Genomic DNA, 20,990 nt, shown 5'->3' with positions numbered 1-20,990 from the left:
ACTATTACCCGTAAAAGATCAAAAGAGAAGGAACAAGCACCTTACCAGCAAGCCAGACCTTCCCAACCTGCCTCTGCAGGTACTGTTGTGGGAGCTGATAAGCCTACATTCAAGTACAAGCACCTCAATTCATTCCCTGGCTGATTTTGAGCAAGTCGCTGAACTTCCTTCAGCCTTTGATTCCTCACCTACTAAATGGAGATAATGGTACAGAGCCCACATAGGGAAGTTATGAAAATTATAGATAATGCCTGAAATGGTCCAGCTCCATCCCCACCACTTTCTGCTTTATGAGCTCCTTTCCAGGATCACCAACCTACTAGTGGTTCCCCCCACAACCAGTAAACCATTTTTCACCCCATAACTTTGCTCCCTCAGCCCCTTCTTCAAACGCCCTTTCCCTGGACGTTAAAGATCACTGCCCTCCAAGACACAGCTTAGGTGCCCCCTACTCCAGAAAGCTTTCTCAGACTCGCTATGCTTTCTTCCCCACTTCATAATATTTATCATACAATATTATAATTAACACCTTCATGTCCTCCTTCAACCAAGCTCCTGAAGAACAGAACTGTGGGAATGTTTGGGTCTCTGTTCTAAAAGTACACATTGTAGAGGCTACCGCACACATTCGAAGTTTGTTGAATGAACAAAGCAAGAACTCTGAGAAGAGGAAGAGGGTGACACAGGAAGTCTGTCGGTCACTGACCTTCAAGGCCCTGTTCATTACACTGAATGTGTGTGTGTGCGCTATCTACAACATGGGCTCTTTATGTAAATACTCCTAATGTCGCGCACAATGACTAGCACAAAATAGGCACTCAATAAATATTTGGTGAATAAATTACTGTCAAATAAACTTCAAAAGAGAAGAAACTGTTTAAGAGCCTAGAACCACAGGTGCACGATAAGGCCTTCACAATGCCTCTGAGTCTCATTTACAAGCTAAAGGCACATGAGGGAGTCAAGCAGTGGTAACTGCCAATCTGTGGCCCCACTCACCACCAGCGTGTGTATGCCCAGTCATAACCAGATAATAAGTCAGGTGGATCTCCCAGCTTTAAAGGGCAAGCAAAAAGTTTTTTAAAAGGGCAAACCAGGCTTTACACAAACTTTTACCAAAAAGGGGAATAAGCAAATGCTATTCACACGTGAATTCTTTCCTTCATATGTTCTCAGGGGAAAGACAGAAAACTTCCATCAGCACCTCTAGGGAGAAATTCAGCCAAGCCTCCAGTGAAACTAAGAATGAACCACTTCTCGGACTCCAAAGACGCAGAATTCTTAGCAGTGAAATAACCGGTAATGTAACACAGAGAAAAAGCTATCCCCATGCCAGCCTAAGTCCTTAGCAGCAGTGAATCTTTGGGCTAGTCTCTATCTCACTCTGAAGCTCAGTTTTCTCATCTGCAAAATGGAGCTAATGATAGCCACACACAGAGTGTGGCTATGAGGACTAGATGAGAGAACATATGCAGTGCCTCATCAGGGCTAGGAGCACAGCAAAAGCCCAGAAAATGGTAAACTTGCTACGTGGCCTAACGTGGACTAACACTTAAGTCCAAGAGGCTCTTCCTCTTGGGAAAGGGACAAGCATTCAATATGGCGGGTGCTGTCAACTCAAGCCCGGAGGACTTTCAAGAGGTTGCAAAGGGTAGAGTGTTGCTAAATTTAAAACTGAATGACATGTCAGCTCTGTGCTAGGGAAACCAGAAGATGGATGCAGATTTGGAAAGACTGTAATGAAAAAAAATTTACAATCATCCTCCTGGGACATGTAGTTCTTTTCTGGTTGCCAGATTTCCTGGTCATCTAAAGTGTATGTGATATATTTATTACTGTGGAAATGATTTATGAATATAAAGTCATGCAGGCTGAAGTCAAGGACAGAACAGGAGGAGGGTTGCCAAGATCCAGGGAAAACAATGGTTAAGCCTCCTTTGAAAGCGCCCATTTTTTTCCACCTTTACAAAGCAGGTGAGAGCTGCTCTGGTTACATCCTCAGTCCTCCGTAACTTGCCCCAAGTCCGCAGTCCTACTTTGCCTTGTTCTGCTTCCCACACCATGGTGGCCATAGACACCCAAGGTTGGAAAGGGCCTTCTTCACAGGCATTTAGGTCAACTGGTCTGCAAAGCAGGAATCTTCTGATGGCAGACAAGTTCACATGCAACATTGGTTTGAATACTCCCCTGACAGGGAGTTCACTGCCCTGTGACATAGCTCGTTCCATGGTTGGGCAGCTCTGCTGAGTAAGTTCTTCCTAATCTGCCATGCCACCACGTCTCCCCCAACCTATACTGGTTCTCCCCTCCACAGCAGCCACCCAGTGTGCCTCTGATCCTTTTTCCACATGAAGGAGGTACCTCTTCCTACCTCCTGCAGGCCAGAAAGCCCAGTTTCCACATTCATTCCATCTCCAATACCTCTGTCTTCCAAGTCGCCCATCTCTGGGTGTGCTGCATTTTACCATGATCAGTATTAGAGCCAGGGAAACAGAACCCTCCAGATGGGTCTGATCACGCAGACAGAGCCAAGTAGCACTGGGGCACTTCATCCTCCAAGCCTGATAGCAAATACTCCTCCCCTTCCCTTCTCCCTCCTTCATCTCTCTCCCTCCAGGTCCGGACCTCCCCCTAAGCATCTCCTCAGGCCCTGGGAACAGAAACAAACTTGGCAGTGTCAGGGTCAGTGCAAGGCGGAGGAGAAGGTATGACGCAGCTCTGTGTCTTCCCTTGCAGCCTAGGGCACCCAAGCAGGCAGGCTATCTCCAAAAATAACCCCGTCCAAACAGTCAGCCTCTTAGTAATTTCCCAGGGGCCCTTCATTCCAGCTTTCCAGGGTGTGGTTCTCAGTGTCCCTGTGCCGTCCGTTCCCTTGCCACCCTTCCCGGAGCTTAATGGATTGGCTTCATTTAGCCACTGATATTTACAACCATTGTTCCACATGTCAAGGATCTAAATACACTTAGAAATATATTTTTATGGAATATTTTTATGGTTAAGTAAACATCAAAATATAGAGTGTAATGCACCTATGAGAAAAATATCTGTATATACCGATAGGAAAAGATCTCCAATTTGTATAGTAAAGTGAAGTATAGTAAAGTATAGTAAAGTGAAAAAGGCAGGTTTGTAAAGTGGTAGTTATAATGAAATCTTTTTATGGAGTTTTTGGTTTTTTTTTTTTTTTTTTAAACTTCTATGTATTTTTTGGAGAGAGAGAGGCAGAGATCCTGTGTGAGAGAGCGAGCACACGTGGGGGAGTGGCAGGCAGAGGGAGAGGGAGAAGCCGACTCCCCACCGAGCAGGGAGCCCATGCAGGGCTTGATCTCAGGATCATAACCAGAGCCCAGGGGAGCAGCTTAATCGACCAAGAGGCCCAGGTGCCCCTATTTACTGATCTTTTTAAAAAATGTTATCTGCATATAACCATGAATACACACATGAACATATATACCAAAGGGGCTGAAGGACCCACGAAGCACAAGGATAGTCACTTCAGGGAGAAGTGGATCAGGGAAAATGGCAAAAAGTGAGTCGGTTCGTTTTTAACCCTGTTTAAATACCGAATCCGATTTCATTTACTACAGTGTATGAAGAAGCCCCCCAACCTTAGGTTTACATTTGTCCCTTTGTCACTGATCACCTCAGAGCTGGAAGGGGCCTGGAGAACTCAGAGTTGGGTCCCTGAGGTGGGGTGCCCAGGGTGGCTTACCTCTTGCCCAACACACAGCTTGCTAGCAACAGCCGGAGACCACAGTCACAGCCCAGGCATAGTGCTGACATAATGGGACCCCCAGAGGATTAAAGAGAGGGCTTCAGCTAAGTTATTAAAACAAATCAACTTCCTTCTTTTGGTTGAGTTAGAAATTCCTGCTTGGATGAAGAGCCAGAGAGAAGAAACCAAGCTCATGGAGTCTGGAGGAAAAGGGGTCTCAGACTCGGGGCCTGTCATACAGGCACAGCTAGATGGCCCTCCCTCCTTGGGGCTTCCTGCCCTCATCGATAAATCAGAGGGAAAGGCTAAGTGAGAGGGGACAAGGCGAGATTCAGGGGTATGGGGTGCTCTGTGGGCCGGGGCTCACAGCACAGTCTCAGAACAAGACTGGCAGCAACATTCCCTGAACGCATCCTGGGTGGTGGGGCCGGCATCTGTGACCTTCACTCCATATGGAAACTCTGCCTCTCAGGAAGGGAAGGCTGGAGTCCAGTCTGACTCGGGTCCACCTAACATCGAGCTGCTTGGGCTATCGCATGGATGACCTCATTCAATACTTGCCAAACTGTTATAAATGTGCTCAAAAGCATACAACTGGTAATGGGCGGGGGACATTCTGCAAAATTATGGGCTCCTGACTCTAAATTCGGGGCTCCTTCCATCCTGTCAGTTTGGGAGGCAGCAAAGCCTCCTCACTTGAGTCGTAAGACTTAAAAAGTTCGCCAGCTGGCACTCTCTCTCTCTGTCACACACACACACACTCACACACACACACACACACAGTCTCATAACAGTGACACCAAAGACAGGGTCCAAGGGCAGGACCACTCAATGTCTCAGATATGCATCATGCTGTTAAGATGTCTGGGATGTGCTTCCAAGTTCTCTGGGCCGGACTGTGGGACTACAGATCAGCTATGAATTTTGATAATTTTTGAAGTGATTACTTACGGGGGTTCATTAGACTACTCTTCCTACTTCCGCATCTTTGAAATTGTCCTTAAGAAGAGGTTTTTGGGGGTTTAGTCAGTTAAGCATCTGACTCTTGATCTCAGCTCAGGTCTTGATCTGAGTCGTGAGTTCAAACCCCACAGTGGGCTCTACACTGGGCATGGAGCCTGCTTTAAAAAAGGAAGAAGAGAAGAAGAAGAAGAGAAGGGGAAGAAGAAGAGGAAGAAGGCTTTTTTAATAATGCATCATGCAAGTGGATCACTTCCCTCTCAATCTGTCACCTGGTAGGGTATTTCATCTTAATGAACTCTGCTTTCCTCAGCACAGAAAGCCACACAATGGCCTGCTATCGTGTTAAGAAAGAATATTAGGGCCAAAGTTTCTGCAGATTGTGCAATATTGCAATTATAACAATAATAGCCTTTACTTACTGAGGGTTACCTGTATACCTGTCAAGGTACTAGACCCTTTAGCTCTGTTTCATTTATACTTACAATGGCCCAGGGAAGTAAGGGCTGTCCATGCTGCCCATTTTATAGAGAAGGAAACTAAAGTTCAATGAGCTTAAACTAGTTTGTCTAGGTCTCTAACCGTGATAAAGGATGAGCAAGAATTCAAATCCTTCATCACAAGAAAAAATTCTGCAACTATATATGGTGACAGATTATTTTTTCAAGTTTTTAATTTATTTGTGAGAAAGAGAGAGAGAGCGCACATGCAGAGGGAGAAGCAGAGGGAGCAGGACAATCAGACTCCACACCCAGCAGAGAACCTGATGTGGGGTTCCATCTCACAACCCAAAGATCATGACCTGAGCCAAAACCAAAAGTCAGGTGCTTAACCCACTGAGCCACCCAGGCACCCCTCACCTAGATATCTTGTGGCGATCATTTCACAATATACACAAATGTCAAATCACTAAGTTGTATACCTGAAACTAATATAATGTAGTATGTCAATTATGGCTCAGTAAAAACAAATCAAATCCTAAATTACTTAGGCTCTTAATTTCTACTGCTTTCACAATATGTAATACTTCAGTACTTTAAGACTTTATACGTAATTGGGACTAAATCTGTAAGGGTTTTTTGTTTGTTTTGGGTTTTTTTTTTTTTTTTAAGATTTTATTTATTTATTTGAGAGAGAGAGCACTAGAGGGGGCAGGGCAGAGAGCACTCCCAATGAGTGGGGAGCCTGGCACAGGGCTCTTTTGATCCCAGAACCCTGAGATCATGACCTGAGCTGAAGTCAGATGCTTAACCGACTGAGCCACCCAGGCACTCGTAGGAAGTTTTTAAATGATCATATTCTTTAAAATGTGACCCAATCATTTTAACCTTAGGATTCTATCCTATGGAAACTAGCTTGGAATATAGACAGAGATGTATTTGCAAATATGTTAATCACATCATCAATTACCATAGGGCATATTAGAAGTGGTTGGGCTATGCCTTATCCCAGAAGCCTTCCCAACGCTCATTTTGGGTGCTTGCCCTTCCTCTGTGCTCCCACAGCACCCTGTACCAGTCTCTTGTTCCCCAGTCCCCTCCACTAGACCACGAGTTTCTTTAAAGCTGAGCTCTTCTCACACACCTTTGGTTCAGAGTGTGTACTCAAATATGTGAGGACTAAATTAGTAAATGACCATGGAGCTGCTTATTTGATATCTACAGAAACAGTTCGAGTTGTTGGAAGTCACGAAAGCAGGACTAGAACCCAAGGTCACACGCTGGGCCCTGCCCCTCCACCTTCGACTTTAAACTTTTTCTCAAATGAAAAATTACATAAAAATAGCTAGAGTTCAGGGCACCTGGGTGGCTCAGTCGGTTAAGCATTGGACTCTTGGTTTCAGCTCAGGTCATGATCTCAGGGTCTTGAGAGGGAGCTCTGTGTCAGGCTCCCGGCTAGGCCTGGAGTCTGCTTAAGAGACTCGCACCCTCTTCCTCTGCCCCTCCACCCACACGTGTGTGTCGTCTCTGTCTCTCTCTCTCTCTCTCTTAAAAATAAAAAATAAAAAATAAATGGCTGGAGTTTGAATGGTTGAGACAGTTTGGGCTAGGGGGAGAATGCTGGAGGCTCCTTCCTCTACCGGCCCTTGCTGCAGTATCACTGAAGTGATCAGATCTCATGGGCCACATGACCTCAGACATGCTGAGCGGCTGATATGGGTGATGAATGAAAGACGCAGCCTCAGTGATACTGACTTAAACCATGACATGTTTATCTGAGGGTCAAACAAGAAAGGCAAGAGATAACTGCACATACACCAGGATTTCAACCATTTAGAGAAAACAAATCCATTTAAAAAAATTTTTTTTACAAAGCGGGGGATGGGGCACCTAGGTGGCTCAGTGGGTTAAGCCTCTGCCTTTGGCTCAGATCATGAGCATTGGGCTCTCTGCTCAGCAGGGAGTCTGCTTTCCTTCCTCTCTCTGTCTGCCTGCCTCTCTGCCTACCTGTGATCTCTGTCTGTCAAATAAATAAATAAAATATTTTTTTTTAAAAAAGGGGGGGAACTGCCAAATGTTAACAGTGGTTACCTTTGAACGATGAAATCTTTTTCTGTTTCTCTACACTTTTTTGTACTTTCCAAATTATTCTCAATAGGCATACTTGATTTTTATAATCGGAACATAAATAAAATTTAAATGACCAAATGGATTCGGAAGGGTACCCTGTACCCTACCCATGACCCTGGTAATGACTTTGAAACTGCATTGCTTACTACATTATTGTTACAGATAAGACTATAAAAAGTCCATCTGTTGGAACCAGAATGCCATCATGTCATTTCAGTATACATGCATACAAGCAAGAAAAAGGTGGTTTTCCCCAATTCAATATTTACTAAGCAAATCACTGATACCGGGTCTAAGCAAGTGCTCTGTATTCCAATGTTCCAGATTAGTGTGAATTTCATCAGTGAACTATTCCTGTCATTTTTTAATGCAACCACATCCTCACAACAGTAGAGAGCTACCTTCTATTTGAAGCCTTCCCTCTTCCACTGGCTCATTTACTCCCTGCTCTTAGTTTGACTCATGAAGAAAAGGGGAACCCTCCACCCCATGCAGGTTAATACTAAGATAAATTAAACCTATTTTCTGTGGGTTTCTGAGGACAATTTCCAAAGGGAGATCCAAATGTGTTCTGAGCAAGGGGGATAGGGCGAACAATGGATCTGCTTCCCTGTAACTCCAGGTCAGCCTGGGACCGCACTCTGAGACTGCCTGTCCTCAGTGAATATGAGACGAACAAATGGAATCACTTCAGATTACACAACTTGGGTATGAACCTTATGGTTTTGCATTTTATTTGTTTCTTGGTAGGTTTATTTACCTTAGAATCGCATGTACTTCACAACTACCCAAGGCCCCCTCTACAATTTGGCAGACATTCACACATCTTTGCTAACTGGAGAAGGTCTCCTAGTTTGAGCAGAGGGCTTACTCTCTGGGGTTACTGTCCCACCAACACTCTCTACCACTTAAAAAGCTGGTGAGCACCCAAGCCTGCCAAGAAGTCTGAGCAGTTATAAGCATGTCACATGACTTGATACCCAAAACAAATCCAGGAGACACATACCCATCCTTCCCCTCCCATTATACAATCATATCCTCAAGGAACACAGGAGAGAAGGGTTGACTCCAACCCACTCCTCTGATTCCAAGGCCTAAGCCTCTTCTATCCCACTAGTACAGCCTGTGCAGAGACTGGACAGGAAGGACTTTCACTCTACAAGGGAGGAAACTGCAGCCCAGGAAGGTAAGCAGCACGAAAAGCTAAGTGAGGTCTCTATTTTCTGGCTTCTTGCTGCCTTTTGCTTTATGAGATACTCACAGCAGCTCCCTACTGGACAAGCAAGCAAGAGACAGGGGAACAGGGAGGAGGTCAGAACAAGGGGAAAGAAAACCATTCAGTAAACACTAAAGAAAACTCATCCCTGATGATGACTGTAATATTCCTTACCATAGCGACCACTGGGATCCATGGCTTTGTTTAATAACCAACACCTATTTAAGTCCTTAAGGAATTCATTCTCTGACTTAAAGGGTGTTGTTATAACAACCATCATAACTTTGACTTTACTCTGGGGTATCAACAACAGCCCTTTTACGCAAAAAGAGACACTAAAAGCAGACATCTGACTGCGTGTCCTGGGGCGGGAGATTTCTCCTCTCTGGGCATCAGTTTTCCCATTTGGAAAAGAAAAGGGTCTGACTGGAGGATTTTCGAAGTTCCTTATAAAGTGAGCATCCTGAAAAGAAAACTACACTCCAGTAGTCTAGAACCCCTAAGAAAAGAAACAAGTGTAGCCAGGAGATAACAGGGACAGGACAAAACAGCACATTCACTTTGGGAAAACCCGGACCTGAAGTGTTTTTTTGGTTTTCCAACTTTTCCTCTGCCAAATATAAAAATAGGCAGCTACTTCCGCGGAACTCTCAAAAAGAATTTAATTAAATAAAATCAATGAAAACAATGCTTTGTTCTCCCACAAGTGGCTCAGGAGTAGCCCGCTTAGAGACACTTTCTTCCCTGCGGGGCTGATGTCAACAGCCCAATGCTTAGGCCCAAACAAAGGCCTCCTGGCACAGGGATGAGAGGCAAAACATCTAAGTCTCCACAGTTGGCCCTATTCCAATCTGAGGGGAAAGGGGCAATGAGGAGAGAGAAATAACTAAGCTTAGGAAAAGGCTAGGAGAAGAGTCAAGGATTACTAAATCTATCTTTTCTCAAACGAATAAAGAACTCTTGAAAGGGATAATGGAAGGGTACAGCTTTCAATCTGAATTACTTTCTTTGTTTAACTCTGTTGTGCCTATGGCTGCTGACTTTTACACCAACCCCAGAATCCCCGTTTTGCCTCTGGTCCCTGGCAAGGCCTGGGGGCAGTGTGGGAGTGGGGAGGCCCCTCCTCAAGTGCTCGCTCTTTCCGATTTCTCTTGGTTTCAACTCGGACAAGTGGCTGCACCTTTCAGGCCTCCGTTTCCTGCTTGTAAAATAAGAGGATTCACTAGATCCCCTTCTGGATCCTCAGGAGCCATGGTTTAGGGCTGAAAGCCTTCCAATTCTCCCCAGGAACAGGTTAATTGCCACGGGGCCTGGCAGCAGGATGGCTCAGCCGCACACTCTGAGGGCAGCGCCTCCATTCCCGCGCACACCAACCACCCCCTCTCACAACCTGAGGGGCTTGCTTCTGCCCCCACACCATCACCTGTGGGGCCAATCCACCCTCCCACCCACGTCACCACTGCCGGAACAGGTCTGATTAACTAGAATCTGCCAAGCTGAGCAAGGCATATGAAAGCAAAGAAAAGGCAAAACAAACGAGAGTGCTCTCCTAGCTGGACCTCAGAATTTCTCCCAAACTGATAGAACTGAAGATACGACCGTCCCTCCTCAGAACAAGAGGCCTTGGCTAGACTTGCTTGTAAAAACATGTAACAATCCCCAAGCCAAAAGGGGCCAGTGACAACCCGAGCCGGCTAGACGCAAGAGAAGGACCTACAAGGCACAGTGCAAGCAAAAGGCCAAGAAGACCGAGACCGCGCCGGGGACTGTTTAAATTGGACCGTTCTTTCTGCAGGCTGGGGAGGCGCTCGCGATCTCCCGGCAGGGGCGGTCCCCTGAGTGCAGGGACAATGGTGCGCTAGGCACAGGCTTTTCGGGGAGAACCCACGGACCCTTCATTCAGCCCGGGTCTCTAAGACGTGCGGGGGAAGTGAGGGGCTGTCCTGGTCCCATCATGTAGCGCACCACGGCCGGGGACAGCCTCTTGGCCTGGGGTAAGCTTTCTGTAACTGCTTTCGTGTTTCGTTTCCCCCTTCTGCAGCCTGGCAGTTTGGTGCGACGGCCAAGAGGTACCTTTTCCACGTCTCTGTCGTCCTCCTCCGGCCAGGGGCGCCCCGAGCGCCGCTCCCCACCCCGCGGCTGGAGACAATGGCCCGATGCCGCAAGGCGGCCCTTCCAGGGCCCGCGAGGCGCGGGGATCCCGGGGCAGAGCGCACGTGCGTTTGTTTTGGTGCCTGAGCCCCCACCCCCGCCGCAGGCCTCAGTTTCCCGGTCTGCAGATCCGGCCGTGGGGACGCAGGACCCCGGAGTCCACCAGGCGTCCCACACCTTACCGACCGTGCGGGGGAGAAAGCGGGGCTCCCGGGGGGCGCGCGCACGTGGGTTTGTTGTGGGTCCGCAGGCTCGCGGAGCCCTGGGGGAAGCCAGGGCGGTCCTTGGGCCAGGACCAACGCGCAGTCAGACACCCCCGCCCAAACGGTGACCGGCCCGCGGGCGAGAAGGCTGAGGCGGCGCCGGCCACCGGCTCCGCGCGCCCCGCCACCCCGCCGCCCTGCCGCCCCGCGCCCCTCCCGCGCCCCTCTGCCCGGGCCCCCGGCCGCGCCGCCGCCCTGCCCACCCCTACTCACTCGCTGCGCGCTCGGCCGCCCGGGCTGCGGCTGCTCCGTCCGCTCCGCGCCTTCACCGGCCGGCAGCCGCTCCCTTTGTTAGCGCCGGGCAGTGCCCCAGGCGTCTTCCCCAGCCCGGCCCTGCCCCGCACTCCCCTCCCCCAGGTGCCGCCCGACTCAGCTCCCTGCCGCCGCCGGGGAGCCCGGCCGCTGGGAGCCCGGCGCCAGATCCCGGCAGGAGGGTCCGCCAGGGACAGTGGGGGACCGGGGCTGAAGGGTGGAGGGGACGGCGAAGGAGGGGAGAAGAGCTCGGCAGAGGGGCGGGGGAAGCGACGGTCTCCGTTATGCAAATAGTCGGGCCGACGGGGTGGGTCCCCAGTCACACGGCGCCCCAAACCCCCTGGCGTGGCCCTCCGGGGGGTCGCTAGTAAGCGGGTCTCGGATGAGGGGTGCCGGGTGAGCGCACCGCGGGATGCTGGGACCCAGCCTCCTGCTGAGGAGGCCAGAAGGAGGAACAGGGGGTGGGGCGACGCGGCTGGGCCGGGGTCCCCAAATCCTGGCTCACCTCCCCAGTCCGCAGGTCCCAGAGGGTTAAGCCGACACTCTCGGGCTTTTCAAGCGGGAACTATAAATCCTAGCTCTGCTACCACTGGCTGCGTGACCGTGAGGAAGTCAATTAACCTCTCTGAACTATTCTTATGTAGAATATGAAAACAAATAATCTCCTTCAGGGGGGTTGACAAGAACCTCCCAACGGCAGGCGGGGCGCGCACTAAGTGCTTTCAAGCCCGGCAAATACAAAAGGGGAGTGTGGGCCTGAGCTGTCTGCCCGCTGGGGTGGTGGATTGGGGAGGGTGGGGGGGTGGGGCTGGAGGGTGGGGGGGTGCGGGGGTGGGGCGGAGGGGTGCGGAAGGCCTGAGGGGGTTGGTGTAGGGGCGAGGCTCCTTCCATTCACCGAGGCTGATCTGGGACTTCTATGGGGAGGCGAGAGAAAATGGCAGGTTAAGCAGGAAACACAGCTGTATATACTTGGGATACACGCCCCAAGGACCACTTGGACTGAAAACCATCCTACAGGAGGGCCAGAAGCAGCCTTGGACTGCCACCCCAGTCCCCAAAGTCAAGATGTGACCACCAATAGCAATAATCATCTCCCGAATGTATTTTGATCACCCACTTGGCACCAGGCTCTGTGCTTAGAGGGAATGGCAGAGTGGAAGGTAGTCTGGGTCCTCTGGGGACACAATGGGGAGAAACGCAACCAGTGCTTGAAGCCCAGACACAGAACTCTGTCTCCAAATTGAGGTGACCACTCCCCACCACCCACTTGAGAAAGGGGAGCTCACATCCTCATCTCAATTCCATCACCCTTCTTCCAAGTATGGCTTCCTCCCTTCCCAGATCCTGGACCCCTCCTGCTACACCTCGGGCCCTTCCCAACTCCTGAGGGAGCATTACTGCTCAGTTCAAAGAGCTCCAGTTGGGCCAAGCAGAGTGAATTCAAACCTCTCTGACCAACTAGCTGTGTATTGGTTTGAGTTCCTCAACCTCTATGAGTTTCTTTGACCCTCTTTCCTCTTCTGTATGGCACTAATGACAGTGTTGTTTTCAGGATTATGTGAAACAATCTCTATGAAGCCCTTAGCTTGGTATCTGGCATATAGAAGGTGCTTGTAACAGTAAAATGTATGCATGAAAGAGTGGCAGCAGACGAATTCCTAAGACTGTTTCTGGGACAATGCCATATTGAAGATTTCAGACTTTATTCTTGGAAAATTGGAAACTCTTAAAAGATTTCATGCAGGGGCATGGCACGCCTCCTTGTGTTTGATACTCATTTCTCTGACAGCTTACTGGAAAATGGATGGCAGGAGCAGAGACTGTGAGCATAGAGCATAGAGACCAGCTTGCAAGCTGCCATCCATGGAGACATAATAGGAACTGAGGCAATGACAGCAGGAATGAAAAAGAGATATGCAAATAATACCTATAGCATTTGGGGACCAAAAGTGCTTTGCCTTATTCTATTGTCTCTCCTGGTCACAAGATGGCCTTAGCCCCACTGTATAGAGGAGAAAGTTGAAATCACCAAGAAAAATGGAAGAGCAAGAATTTGAGCCCTCTTCCACATTAATGGAAAGCCTTAATCATTTCCTCCCTCCGAATCACTTTTGTGTCAACACTACTTAGGAACCAAGAACAAGGGGACTCAGTCAAAAGAGTATGGGACTCTTGATCTGGGGGTGGTGAGTTCAAGCCCCACGAGTATAGAGCATAGAGATTACTAAAAATAAATAAGTAAATTTTAAAAAACACAAAAATGAAGAACAAGAAACAGAGGAGAGGCTTTTCTAGAAGGTACTCCAGTCTCCATTCCACAGTACTCTTTATAAGGAGAAATACAGCCAAATTTTGGAGAAAACAAAGGAAGACACTCGCTTTGGATTCCTACAGGCCTCCGATGACCAGAGATGATAAGAAAAGCCCAAGAAATTTCTGCGGCTGAGGCAGATGAGTGGGCAGGTAGGGAAGATGTCCAGGGTGAGAGCAGCTGTGGAGCCCTTCCCTTTGCGGACTCCTCCCTCCAGGTTGCAGTTGGGGCTTTCTGACCTGTAAGTGAGAGGCAGGAGGCCTGTCCTCCCCAGCCGGTTGAGGAGGCTCCCCCACATATTGCCTCTGGGGCCCCTGCCTTGACGTCCTATTTTTCTTTGAAGTACAGATATCTAATTTCCCTCTGGAAAATTAGAGCACCCCATCCCTCATGAACTCGGTGCCTTTCTCGTCACCATTTTAGGCAGTTTACTGGCTAATACAAATAATGCGCTACTTTATAATGTCCGTTTGCAACAATCTACGCACAGACAGTACTTTCATAGTGCTCTTGAATCGGAGGTAGTGTTATTACACAGTCCTGTAGGGAATAAAGGAAAATAAAGGCCATTGAAAATATCCTCCCAAACACTTCTTCCTCATCCCACTCTAGATGTTCACATAGAACCTTCGACAGCCCCCAAGGTTCTTCTCTGCACACCTTCAGCACCCATTGTCCAATGTAAGAGTAGGCTCAGGGTTAAAGGAGCAGCCCTAGGCTCTGTCTGCACCCCCTAACTTGGGCCTCACTGCTCTCGGCTTCAAGGATAAAGATACCTATACACAGCTAAGTCTATGGAACCCAAGTCAGAAACTAGAAATAGAATCACAGCTTCTCTAGGAGAACAACACTAGGGGGCAGACGTTGGACACCAGAGACAGGCCTCATGGGAGGACCACAGCCACAGGACAGGGAACTGACTGGTCGGACCATGCCTAGTACAGCAAGGAGTACAGCCTCAAGACCTCAGAGTGCGACATGGGTATAGTGTGAGCAGGCATGGTGGGAGAAATGGACATACAGTGTGGGCACAAGTGTCATTCAACTCTGCTTTGCCCAATCAACTTCAGTGTCCAGTCCTGTCCTAGGAGACACAAGGAGAAACCAAGTCTTAATTCTCAAATCGTTTATGTTTTGGCCAAGTATCTTTGGTTCATAATAGTAATAATTGCCATGTACAGAACATCTCCTGTGTGCAAGGCAATCTATGTGCATGTTCTCTTTTAATCCTCACTTGGAGGAGGGGTTATCATTCTAGAACCCTGGTGTACCTAAGTCCTCTTAGGCTACTCCTCCTTTCTTGCCTTAAAGCCAATCTTAGCATGATATTAATGTACGGGAGGCAAGGAGATAGCTACAATCTCATTCCAAGACCATGAAAAAGTGAGAGATCTTTCCTGCAGGTTTCTTTTTTTTTTTTTTTTTTTTTTCCTGCAGGTTTCTTAAGGAGACAAAATGGGGCCACATCAAACATCAAGATGCAAGCCTTCCTAGATATCTGCTTACAACATCCCTTTCTCTGATGTTCTACTTCTGACCTCACCTTCTCGCATTTCTCCACCTGCCTTCTCAGCCTCCCTCACTCTACTGTGATGCTCCTCCAGCTCCTTACCCCCTGCCAAGTCCTTCCCTCTAGAGGTCTCCCTGAACTTGAACTAGCCTCTCTCCATGACAACAAAAGGTGTGAGGAAAAGAGTGGGAAGCTGCAGAAATAAATAAATAAATATAGACGATGCAGATGAATATAGATCTTTATGAATGGCTTACATATACATTACTCCACTTGAGCCCTTTGCAGACTCACAAAAGCCTGTGAGGTGTGTATGGCTCCTTGTTATCCCCATTTACAGATGAGAAAACTGAGGCTCAGAGGTAAAGCAAGTTGCCTAAAGTCCATCAGTGAGTGTTGAGCCGTGCCCTGAAACCAAGGCCTCCTTCCTTCCTACCACCTCTGGCCCAGGACTGCAAAAGACTAGAAGGGACCATCAGACTGTCAGTAACACTTTACAGGCGGCAGTCCCCTTGAACTGCTGCCCTAGAGCCCCAGGGCAGGACTCAGAAGCTATGCCCAGGAAATGATATTCACTAGCAATGGAAGGAAGTGCAGAGGCAAAAAGACTCAGAAATCAAAGATGCTTCTAATAAATTCCCTCAAAAAGATCCAGGAAATTGGCTTCTCTCAAGGGACTTCTATCAGTAACCAAAGTGGAAGCTGCCTCTTGTGTATTTATTACCTGGGGATGACCTTCAGAAGGATGTGGTAACGGTCAGGCTTTGTGCAAGAGCCTGTGTGAGGCAGTGAAAGTTCTCTGAAATTAACAAACGTTTTGGCGGGAAAAGAATCATTATCTGATGCCTGTTGGTGATGACTCCCAAGCCTGCCTCTGTAGGGTCTCATGTTTTTAAGAAGCTATTATTAATAGTTGTTTTCTAAATTTACAGATCAAGTTTGCTTTAGGAAATTTAGAAAAATCAGAGAGTTCTAAAAAAAGCAAGGGGTAAATAGTGTCAGCCCATCAGCCACAGGCAGAATTAACCTTTTGGCCTATTTTCTTCTAGTTATTTGCTATATATTTTTCTGCAACTTCCCATGGTCGAGATCATCATCTATATAAGTGATATCCAGGTTTTCCTCCCCACGGAGAGTATAACATAAGCATTTCCTATATGTATGTCCTAATAAATGTACTCATTCACATCAGCCCTTATTAAATGCAAAGCAAACATTCTTAGTCAAGTTTCTAGTGGTGTATTGTACCATTTGTTGGCTGTACAAGAGACCATCTAGGGACTAAGAGTACTTACTGGAGTCAGGCCTGCCTGGGTTTGAATCCTGATTCTGCCACATCCTAGTTGTATGACCTCAAACAAGTTAATTAACCACTCTGTCTCCATCTCCCAAACTATAAAATGAGGATAGGAGCATCTACATCGCAAAGTGTTCTAAAGACGAAATGAGTTAATTACATGAAAAGTGCTTAGAATAATAGATGTGATGGTAAGCACTAAGTAGTAGCTATTAGCAATATATGGTGTATGTGGTTGCATCATAAATTATTCAACTGTTCTCCTACAGGTAGACATTAAGGTTGCTTTCGATTCTTGCACTATCATAAATAGCCCTATAAACCATTGACTGCATGCTTCAGGGGAGGAAAGGTAGATTGAGACTCTGCTGTGAAAACATTTGAGTGCCAAGATAAGGTATTAAGAATTAAGAAATTCAGGATAAATGACCCAGGAGAAAAACTCACCTTGGAAGGAAACATCCAATCAACTTGAAGAAATGACATTTAATTCTATGTGGCAGACATTTGTTGAGCTCTGTGGGCCAGAATGGGTCTAGGCCAAGTCAGGAAACACCGAAAGGAACAGGAGACACCAAGACGAACAAGAGATAGGCCGATCTCTCCAAGACCTTCAGCCAGATACAAAAATGTCCCAGCTGTTATGTCCAGGACTAAACTTTCACCATGATGTATTTCTACATTATCACCTCTGTGGACAGGGATTACAAAATGCCTCATTTCAAATGACCAATACAGCAGAAAGTACAAACTCAGCCAGTCCTCCCTTCATGCCCTCATTGAGAAGGCTAGATCAAGAATGCCTTTTTCTTGGGGTGCCTGGGTGGCTCAGTTGGTTAAGCATCTGCCTTCAGCTCAGCTCACGATCCCAAGGTCCTGGGATCAAAACCCCCCATTGGGCTCTCTGCTCAGTGGGGAGCCTGCATCTTCCTCTACCCCTCACCCCACTCATGTGCTCTCTCTCTCTCATTCTCACTCTCTCTCAAATAAATAAAATCTTTTTTAAAAATGCCTGTTTCTCAGAAGTGTTGTGACCCCCGGAGATGGCATTCATGAACCTTTTCATATAGTGTCTGGTACATGGTAAAGGCTCAAAAAACAAAGAACTGAGAGTTACTGAACACTTGCCAAGTGTCAGGCGCTAGGTAAAGTACTTTCCAAACATTCCATCATGGAACACTTGCAGCCACCCGTTAGGTCGAGAGGATCGATTGTATTGTCCATACTTTATAGTTGAGGACACAAAGAAGTAATGACTTCTCCAGGGTCACACAAGGAATCAGCAGTAAAGCTGGATTCTTAACCAAGGCATCTGATGAATTACAGCAAGCCGACAGACAGGGTTGAATTCTGGTGGGTTAGACATTCAAAGGATCATGACCTTGCTTACTGGGCTTCACCAGCTTCTCCCCAAAGAACTGACGTTTCATGAGACAAGGTACACAACACAGAGTGTCCTGGTCTCTGAGTCAGCAGGCCTGAATTCTGCCCCCAGCGTTCGCACTTCAGACGGCAGAAATCAGATCAAGTACTTTCCCTTTCCTCGTCTGTGAATTGAGGTCACTTGGACAAATCAGTTGTTTCCCAACCAAATGGATCTTTTAAATCATACTCAGAAATCATTTAAAATATAAATTCTGTTATAGCCAACATTTCAGTGGCTCAGGGGTCAGAGCTTGGGTATCTGTAATTGTTAGCATGGTCCCTAGGCAGTGCTGACGATGGCAGGATTGGCAGATGAGTCTACAGGGTTCACCTAAGGCTCTTTCTAACCTGTCCCAGAGAAACTCCTCCAACAGGATAAAAAGCCACCAGCTGTACTCCATACCCAGAGGAGCCCTCTCTCCCAGCATCACCCTGAGTGAGGGACCCTCAGCCAAGGCCTCAGACATGGCTGCAGCCTCAGTCACATTCTTGGTGACCATCATCACCAATAATTAATGGGCCACCAACAGCTGGACAATACTCTTTGGAAAGAGCCACATTTCCCCATCACTGGCATAGCTCCTAAAGGTCAAATGTCTCCCAGAAAACTGCACGAGCTTTTCAGTCCCTCCTCGTGTAGGGTACAACACAAAACCATCGGTGGCTTCCTGGGAGAAACCCGAGAGGACAGTGGCAGCTTCATCCTGCCAGAAGTCAGTGCAGGCATTGGAGATTTTAATTCATCCATAACCAGTTCTGCTAAGGTCCAAGTGTGTCCACAATCAGATAGGCATTTGAGGAGCACTGACAAAGCTCAGGGCAGGAAGTAGCCTCTGAACAATGCCCCATGACCCATTACAGCCTTCCTTTGCTGATAACATAGAGCTCAACTGTCAAGTTCAATTAGCAAACAGGTGGTCTATAATGAGAATAAGAGCCTGTACCTCTCAACCAAAATGGCTCAGAGCACGGCAGAGTCATGACCTGATGGCTTCAGAGTGACTCCATCCAGAAGTGAGGGACACCAGGGCAGGCCCACTGAGGCCGAAGATTTATATGTGTCCCTGAGGGTTTGGAAGAGGGGGAGTACAGGCACCTGTGTTAAATATATACCATTGTAGTTAAAGGGTTGTATCAAATCAGCTTGGGGTCCTAGCAAATGAGCTGTAATCTCAGGGAGCAAGGATTCCATCTGTCACCCCTCTTTGGCCAGTTCCTCTGTGAGGCCTTTCTCAAACTCACAGAAAAGATGGAGAGTAGGAGACACTTCCTGGCCCAAAACAGAAGCACACTTCCTAAGTCCACATTCAGAGGGAAATAACTATATGGGAGAGATTTTTATTTGTAGAATCTGGGCCTCAGTTGATGGCTGGGTTAAGAAGGAAGGGGCACAGTGCAGATGCTTGATTTTAATCTACCCCCTTTAAAATGTGTTCCTCACTTAACAGGTCCGAAGGTTCTTGGCTATACATCTTTCGGTTGATCTCTATTTTGCAGGTAAATCAAGTGAGGTCTAGAGACTCAAATGGCCCGGCAAAGATTACCTAGCTAATAAGTGGCAAAATCTGGACTAGAGCCTACATCTTCTGACTGTTAGAGATGCTAATAAGGGGCCACAGGGCACCTCAGAAAGTATAGAGAGAACCGGAGACTTGAAAAGCAGAAACTGCTGTGGGCCAGCTTCCCATAAGGAGACCCCTGAGAGGAATCAGGCCCTGCTCATTACTTTTTGTCTCCTCAGAATAGTCAGGGATCATTAGGCTGTTTTTCAGCCTGTCTTTTCAAAGGGCTAAGAAAAACATAGAAGGTGATAAATGGAGCTGGTAGAGAACGGCCAGAAGCCTGGTGAAATGTTATTGTTTCTGCTGGGAAGAAGGAAGTCACTCATCTGAGATAGCTTCATGTGAGGCTAGACCCCTGATGGTACATTTCCTTCACCACAGCATTTTTGAGGGGGCCTTACTGCTTCGGAGATCTGATGATCTAGCTAGAAATCCTAATTCTCAGTTATTGATTACTGAGGTGAAATGGAGCATGTCAAGATTAGGATCGGGATATTCCAGAAAGATCTGAGAGATAATGACTTCCTCAAATGACTGCCCGGCCAACTGCACTATGCCGTCCTTAATCCTCACAAAGACCTGGGTTGTGTGCGTCATTACCAGCATTTACAAAATAGATAACCGAGGCTTAAGGGGTTTCAATAATTGGCCAAAGGCCACGTGGCTTGTAACTGGCAGAGCTGGGGATTGAACCAACGCGTGCAAGACTTCAAAGCCACTCTTTAACCATCGTGCTCATCATCAGTTTTTCCTTGGAGATGAGGTAATGTGAGGCTGGCCTGACTCCCCTCATTATCCCTGCCACTAGCGCTGGCTTGGACTTCAGTTCTCTGAACTGTCCTCTTTGTCTCGCTCTGCTTGCATGAATGCAGCCCCTCCTCTAAAGTCCAATTCAACCCTGAACATCTGCAGGAAGGCTTGAGTCCAAAACCATCTCTTCCTTCTTGAAAGTCTTAGAAACAATTGCAGAATTTCCCAGGACTGTATTGTTTTTTCATTCTTTAAATAAATTCCTAAGTGAGTTTGGGTTTTTTAAATACACTTTCAAATAAATACACATTAGATACTACATAGAAATATTGTTTTATATAAATCAGTCCACAAATCAGGACAAAAATTTCCTTTATCAAATTCAGAGATGTAAATTGATTCAGTTCAGGATCTTCTAAGCCATTCCCCAGATTTGGGCCAAGAATCATAGAATTATGGAACTGGGGGTCCCTCCTGGCTGAAACAGACTTGCTCCTCTTAATTGACATTTTCCTCTCTGAGCCCCTCCAAGGTCTCTAATAAAATTCCAGAAAGGCCATGCCTCTGAGGTGTCCTTTCCAGGAGCCTGGTGCCACAGCTCGTTCCTTAAATAACAGATGAGACAGGAGCTATCTGTGTGGTAGTGGTGTTTAAGCGGGCTTCAGGGACAAGCAAAGCAGGATGTGACCCCTGCATTGCTTTTCACTAGCCAGGTGGCTTTGGGAAAGACCCTTAACCCCTCTGAGCCTATGAAATGGGAGCACTATAGCATTTGAAGGATCACAGTAAGGATCAGCAATAATACTATTATGTGCATCCTATAGGTTCTCAAAAGATGATAGCTATGACGATTATGAGATGTGGCCCCAATCAAAAGGAGGCAAACAACTCGCTTCCCTGGGACCAAGTCAGAAAAAAACATAAATGCTTTTGGTCTTGCCTAAAATACCTCCTTCTTTTCTTCCTTCTCTCTTCTTCTAATCCCTTTAAAAGTTAAAACATTGTAAC

The 20,990-nt window shown here is 47.3% G+C and overlaps 1 protein-coding gene and 1 long non-coding RNA gene across 5 annotated transcripts in view; one reads left to right on the top strand and one right to left on the bottom strand.

Moving 5' to 3' along the window:
* Positions 1–11,827, bottom strand: part of ST6GAL1 (ST6 beta-galactoside alpha-2,6-sialyltransferase 1) — a 124,321-nt gene extending 112,494 nt beyond the window's left edge. For 2 of the 4 annotated variants that reach the window (XM_044251959.1, XM_044251962.1), the window contains exon 1: positions 11,633–11,825. The gene's annotated coding sequence lies outside the window, so the exon portion shown is untranslated. Of the gene's footprint in view, positions 1–11,088; positions 11,172–11,632 lie in introns of those variants that run through there. The other 2 variants (XM_044251961.1, XM_044251960.1) reach the window with 2 other exon arrangements.
* On the top strand, positions 9,930–15,175 carry LOC122908791. Its single transcript, XR_006385024.1, has 2 exons — positions 9,930–10,455; positions 14,876–15,175. It is a non-coding gene; the product is annotated as an uncharacterized LOC122908791 (long non-coding RNA).
* The last annotated feature ends 5,815 nt before the right edge of the window (positions 15,176–20,990 follow it).

This window comes from Neovison vison, chromosome 6 (genome assembly GCF_020171115.1).
Source record: "Neovison vison isolate M4711 chromosome 6, ASM_NN_V1, whole genome shotgun sequence".
NCBI classification, from domain to species: Eukaryota; Metazoa; Chordata; class Mammalia; order Carnivora; family Mustelidae; genus Neogale; species Neogale vison.
The sequence above is the reverse complement of the archived record's forward strand: the minus strand, read 5'-3'. Positions and strand labels throughout refer to the sequence as shown.